The sequence below is a fragment of the Oculina patagonica genome, chromosome 10, assembly GCF_052425735.1.
Source record: "Oculina patagonica isolate OP01 chromosome 10, crgOcupat, whole genome shotgun sequence".
NCBI lineage: Eukaryota > Metazoa > Cnidaria > Anthozoa > Scleractinia > Oculinidae > Oculina > Oculina patagonica.
The window spans coordinates 7,883,577-7,889,795 of record NC_135767.1 but is presented as its reverse complement, the minus strand read 5'-3'; the positions used below and the strand labels follow the sequence as shown (position 1 = coordinate 7,889,795).

The 6,219-nt window shown below is 39.1% G+C and overlaps 2 non-coding genes and 1 pseudogene across 3 annotated transcripts in view; 1 reads left to right on the top strand and 2 right to left on the bottom strand.

Annotated features, from left to right (window-relative positions):
* LOC144667198 (uncharacterized) overlaps nt 1-6,219 on the top strand; it is a 28,481-nt pseudogene continuing 22,262 nt past the window's right edge. The window contains exons 1-2 of the transcript XR_013573294.1: nt 1-138; nt 5,781-5,891. The product of XR_013573294.1 is annotated as an uncharacterized LOC144667198 (transcript). The remainder of the gene's footprint in view (nt 139-5,780; nt 5,892-6,219) is intronic.
* Trnat-ggu (transfer RNA threonine (anticodon GGU)) lies at nt 4,014-4,088 on the bottom strand. Its single transcript has one exon. It is a non-coding gene; the product is annotated as a tRNA-Thr (tRNA).
* On the bottom strand, nt 5,061-5,135 carry Trnat-ggu (transfer RNA threonine (anticodon GGU)). The gene has a single exon. It is a non-coding gene; the product is annotated as a tRNA-Thr (tRNA).

The window sequence follows — 6,219 nt, the reverse complement described above, 5'->3', positions numbered from 1 at the left end:
ATCGTTCAGTATATAGCGACCTATAAGAATCAATGGCAAAAATGTTTTGTAGGAAGAATACAAGTCAAGATCTGTTATCCTTGCTATCAACTGCTTACTCGTTATTGCTTCTTCGGATTAATTCAGCAAGTGGCCAAGGTAGGTTCTTGTTAATGTTGCAAATGAGGTTGCTAGTTACGTAGCATTGTTAATGACTTCCCTGGTCTAAGTAACCTTAAGTCGTTTGGATGCCTCTTCGCCAGGTTTAAAACACTTGAATGCCATAAATTCAGCTCAAATATATCGAATAGAGTCTTCTGGGGATTCTTTGCTCTCCAAAAGGTCGTACTATGTTGATTGTTTTTTAGCACCAAGAATTGTTTTTAGTGCATTTCGTTTATTAGCGGTTGGTGGAGTAGCCTAGCTGCAAAATGATGTGTTTTTGATTCATACAAGTAAGGTTGACATTCGTCCCGGCTTAAGTGTAAAGGCCCGTTTACACAGGCGATTTTTGTCGCGCAACTCAATGCACTTTTTGTCGCACCGAAGTTGCATCAAGTTTCGAACAGGTTCGAAACTCCTGCGATATTGCGGCGACTTCATGCAACTTCGCCGCGATATCTCGCCCAAGTAGCAAACTCGCGGCGATTTAATGGCGATTTTATAGCCGTGATATCGCAGCGACTTCATGCAACTTCGTTGCGACAAAAATTGCATTTAGTTGCGCGACAAAAAAGCCTCTGTAAACGGGCCTTAAGAGTTTGGCAAATGTATGTTTAAAACTCTCGAAAGACTTGAATTTCTGCAAAAAACTAAAAGATTTGACAGACAGCTTCCCAGTTTGCATAAAATCTGGCTACATGTGTTTGCGGAGAAATTGGTCTACCTTTTTGCAGCTTTCTCATGAAAATCCGTGAGGTATATTCCAACTAATTAAATGGCAAAAAGCAGTTTTCAGATCTCATTATTAGGAATTTGCGGCATTAATTTTACTAGCACACTTATTTCACAACAAAATCATTTCAATTTTCCAGCACACGAAACCTACATGTAGCTGAGTTGTTACGGTATCGATCAAACAGTGTCTGCATTTTTGGGTCTTGGCGTAGCTCTAGGAACAGCTCTGTTTATTCTTTACAAATGTTGTTGTCTGCATAGAATACGCTTTCATTTTGTAAGACACATGGTTAAATCTGGTAAAGTACTAGCTAGCTTTCTACGGTTTGTAAATTTTCGTTTGAAGCTCGATGACTTTCACTGCTTTCAAAAGTTTCAGCAATGGAATACTCGTAAATGATTATGTTCAATAAAAAACTCGCACGGAGACTGTCTTGTACAATTCGTGACTAAAAAGTGTTAATGAAGTAATTAATTTGCGCGAGCCTAAGGCAAGTACATTTTTAAGACGAAACGTCACAAGCCCTTGTTAACCACGAATTGTACTCAAGGTCGTGTGGCTTCATTTACCAAAAATGCAATTAATAAGTCATAAGTAAAGCGGATATTTTGGTCAAACTTGTGAAAGCTTTTATACTGGTCACCGATTAATGCCAGTCAATCTATATCTTTGATCGACTGACCGATCTTTACCACGATAAATAAAGTTATTATTTATTTGTTTATTATTATAAAGTGTTGCAGTGTAGTGGGGTGTTGCGCTTGATGAGAATGAGTGTGTCATCTACGTATCTACAATAGAAGGCTATTAAAGCTCGACCAAACGCACGCAACATTTGAACGCAACATATCACAACATTGTTGGGTCATGTTGTGAGATGTTGTGAAGCAGCTGGCCAAACGCACGCAACATTTGAACGCAACATAGCGCAACATTGTCACCGAGCTCAAAATTTACCATCTTTATTATTTACAACGCACTTGATGATTTCGACATTGCTGATCCTAGCAGTATGCAGGACGCGTGTGTACTGTCGTGAATTGTAATAACGTCGTGAATTGTAATACCTGTCGTAAATTGTAATAACAGTTGTCGTGATTTGTAATAGCTGTCGTAAATTGTAATAACAGTTGTCGTAAATTGTTATAATGCACCTATCGCAAATTGTAATAACACGCTGTCGTAATTTGTAATACACCGAGCTGTCGTAAATTGTAATAGCACATTGCCGTGTTTTGTAATAATTCTATAAAATGCAGGTCCGTAACCAGACCTTTGCCATAGACGAGGCAAGATCTTGCTAGTGGGTTTGTGGGGCATGCCCTCCAGAAAATTTATAAATCTAGAAGCTATGAATCTCTTTCAGAGACATTTTTCATGAGTTATTTCTTGAGAAAAATATTTTGTTTTTAATTTTGGGTATACGTAAAAATTTAGACGAGGCAAGTGCCTCGTCTTGCCTCTTGCTAGTTACAGCCCTGAAATGAGAATTAGGAAATCAATCATAAAGAAATCTCATTTTCGTTATCTATAAGGAATAACAGTTAAAGAACGCGTGGCATAAATTTATTTTACTGCCTGATATCGTCATGAGGGCTATCCAACATTATTAATCTTCTCACCGGAACAAATTTGCAGCAAAGCACATAAAGGGAAATGTGAGTTTTCATTGTAATTTCTCTAGTCGGTCCCTAACAAGTCATTGGTCTTTATTTTTTAAGGTGGATAATGGGTCTTATTTCAAATATTATCTTCTCTTTTTGAATGATTGTCTAGTGTAAAGTCACTGCCTTTTTTATTTTCCTTTGGTTTCTTTCCTTCTTTAAAGGGACTGTGTCACGTTTTAGTTAAGTTTATTTTTAAAGTTTTGCCAAATACTTGCTATGAAACTTTTATGTTTGCAAAGCAATTACTCCTATGCATCCAAATGACAAAACCCTAGCGTCATTGCATTGCAACCAAATTTGTCTCCCAGGCGTTATATTTTAAAGTTACAAGCAAAAGAGACTAACTTTGAAAACTGTTCCGCCCAGCCCAATAATATTTCAAGAACCCATATTGCAATCAGATTCAATCTTTATCACTTTTGGCCATCCGTACCTTCTTTTGTATTTGCTGCGTTATTGAAATGTTCCTTCACTGTTTTAGGGGCTATTATTGTATTTCACCGAATTTGATGGTCATTTCCGATGCCTAATTCTAGCTAAAATCCATGACATAGTCCCTTTAATCAAAATAGAGTGATTTCACTAAACCCGCGAAAAAGTTATTACCCTTATTGATATTATTAGGTACTTATTCCATTGTTTTCTTTGTATATTTTTGACTATTGCGCACTGACTGGTAGATAGTGTTTCACTGGTTAAATGAAATCACTCTAATGCACATTTTTATTAAAAAAAATGCCGGAACCTCTTACTGACTTCCTTTGCTGTGAAATGCTTGCAATTAATAGATTAACAGATTTCCAGAGTTAAATGGCAAAATAAAATATGATAATACTGGTTATTACAAATCACGGCAATGTGCTATTACAATTTACGACAGCTCAGCGTATTGCAAATTACGACAGCATGTTATTACAATTTGCGATAGGTGCATTATTACAATTTAAGACAACTGTTGTTACAATTTACGACAGCTATTACAAATCATGACAACTGTTATTACAATTTACGACAGGTATTACAATTCACGACGTTTATTACAATTCACGACAGTACACGCGTGTCACATATCAACCTAGTAAATGGCCCAGCTCACAATGAGTCTCTCGTAGCTCAGTTGGTTAGAGCGCCCAACCGGTATCTGGGAGGCCATGGGTTCGATTCCCGTCGGGGACTCAGAATTTTTCTTTGTCCCATGCTCGTGTCATTGTTGAAATGGGATTCGAACCCATGGCCTCCCAGATACCGGTTGGGCGCTCTAACCAACTGAGCTACGAGAGACTCATTGTGAGCTGGGCCATTTACTAGGTTGATATGTGACACGCGTCCTGCATACTGCTAGGATCAGCAATGTCGAAATCATCAAGTGCGTTGTAAATAATAAAGATGGTAAATTTTGAGCTCGGTGATAAATAATGAAAATGAATTTTTTTAACAACGACACGAGCATGGGACAAAGAAAAATTCTGAGTCCCCGACGGGAATCGAACCCATGGCCTCCCAAATACCGGTTGGGCGCTCTAACCAACTGAGCTACGAGAGACTCATTGTGAGCTGGGCCATTTACTAGGTTGATATGTGACACGCGTCCTGCATACTGCTAGGATCAGCAATGTCGAAATCATCAAGTGCGTTGTAAATAATAAAGATGGTAAATTTTGAGCTCGGTGATAAATAATGAAAATGAATTTTTTTAACAACGACACGAGCATGGGACAAAGAAAAATTCTGAGTCCCCGACGGGAATCGAACCCATGGCCTCCCAGATACCAGTTGGGCGCTCTAACCAACTGAGCTACGAGAGACTCATTGTGAGCTGGGCCATTTACTAGGTTGATATGTGACACGCGTCCTGCATACTGCTAGGACCAGCAATGTCGAAATCATCAAGTGTGTTGTAAATAATAAAGATGGTAAATTTTAAGCTCGGTGATAAATAATGAAAATGAATTTTTCAACAATGGCACGAGCATGGGACAAAGAAAAATTCTGAGTCCCCGACGGGAATCGAACCCATGGCCTCCCAGATACCGGTTGGGCGCTCTAACCAACTGAGCTACGAGAGACTCATTGTGAGCTGGGCCATTTACTAGGTTGATATGTGACACGCGTCCTGCATACTGCTAGGATCAGCAATGTCGAAATCATCAAGTGTGTTGTAAATAATAAAGATGGTAAATTTTAAGCTCGGTGATAAATAATGAAAATGAATTTTTTAAACAACGACACGAGCATGGGACAAAGAAAAATTCTGAGTCCCCGACGGGAATCGAACCCATGGCCTCCCAGATACCGGTTGGGCGCTCTAACCAACTGAGCTACGAGAGACTCATTGTGAGCTGGGCCATTTACTAGGTTGATATGTGACACGCGTCCTGCATACTGCTAGGATCAGCAATGTCGAAATCATCAAGTGCGTTGTAAATAATAAAGATGGTAAATTTTGAGCTCGGTGATAAATAATGAAAATGAATTTTTTTAACAACGACACGAGCATGGGACAAAGAAAAATTCTGAGTCCCCGACGGGAATCGAACCCATGGCCTCCCAAATACCGGTTGGGCGCTCTAACCAACTGAGCTACGAGAGACTCATTGTGAGCTGGGCCATTTACTAGGTTGATATGTGACACGCGTCCTGCATACTGCTAGGACCAGCAATGTCGAAATCATCAAGTGTGTTGTAAATAATAAAGATGGTAAATTTTAAGCTCGGTGATAAATAATGAAAATGAATTTTTCAACAATGGCACGAGCATGGGACAAAGAAAAATTCTGAGTCCCCGACGGGAATCGAACCCATGGCCTCCCAGATACCGGTTGGGCGCTCTAACCAACTGAGCTACGAGAGACTCATTGTGAGCTGGGCCATTTACTAGGTTGATATGTGACACGCGTCCTGCATACTGCTAGGATCAGCAATGTCGAAATCATCAAGTGTGTTGTAAATAATAAAGATGGTAAATTTTAAGCTCGGTGATAAATAATGAAAATGAATTTTTCAATTAAAAAATTTATTTTCATTATTTATCACCGAGCTCAAAATTTACCATCTTTATTATTTACAATGTTGGTATCTGTTGCTTGGAAATGTTGCCTGCGTTTGGCCGGGGCTCAAAACCCTGATCGATGAGCTTTTTCACAGTTTGTTGTTCAAATTCTGTCATGATAATGCTTGCTAGCACTAGACCAAGCGAACCACCCATGCTAACACCATCTGGTTTGCTTTGCTTTTAGCGATGGATTATTGTCATAGTTCGCCATGCCAAAATAATGGAACATGCGTGAGTCTCTCGGACAACTACATATGTGTCTGCCCTGATCCATTTGAAGGACACAGTTGTGAAGGTTGGTCTGAAAATTAGTGCAAATCAAGTCGAATAAAGTCTTGGATAACTGCTATGACGTTTTTGCTCAATATGCCTTATCACGGTTTTTGACGCCATTTTGACGAGTAGGCAAAGTGGGTAGAAATTACAATGTTTGTATGAGAATACGACGGCAAATATCATCTACAAAAATTAAATTCTGGACAACTTATGAATTGTAAAGTTAAGATACTAGGCAAAAGTTTTTGTTCGCAACGTTTGAAGGATGTTGCTGGGCTAGAAAGCGTTCAGTGACGTTTTTAATTTCCCATATATTTGTCCGCCTGTATTTTTTTCCGCATGATTGA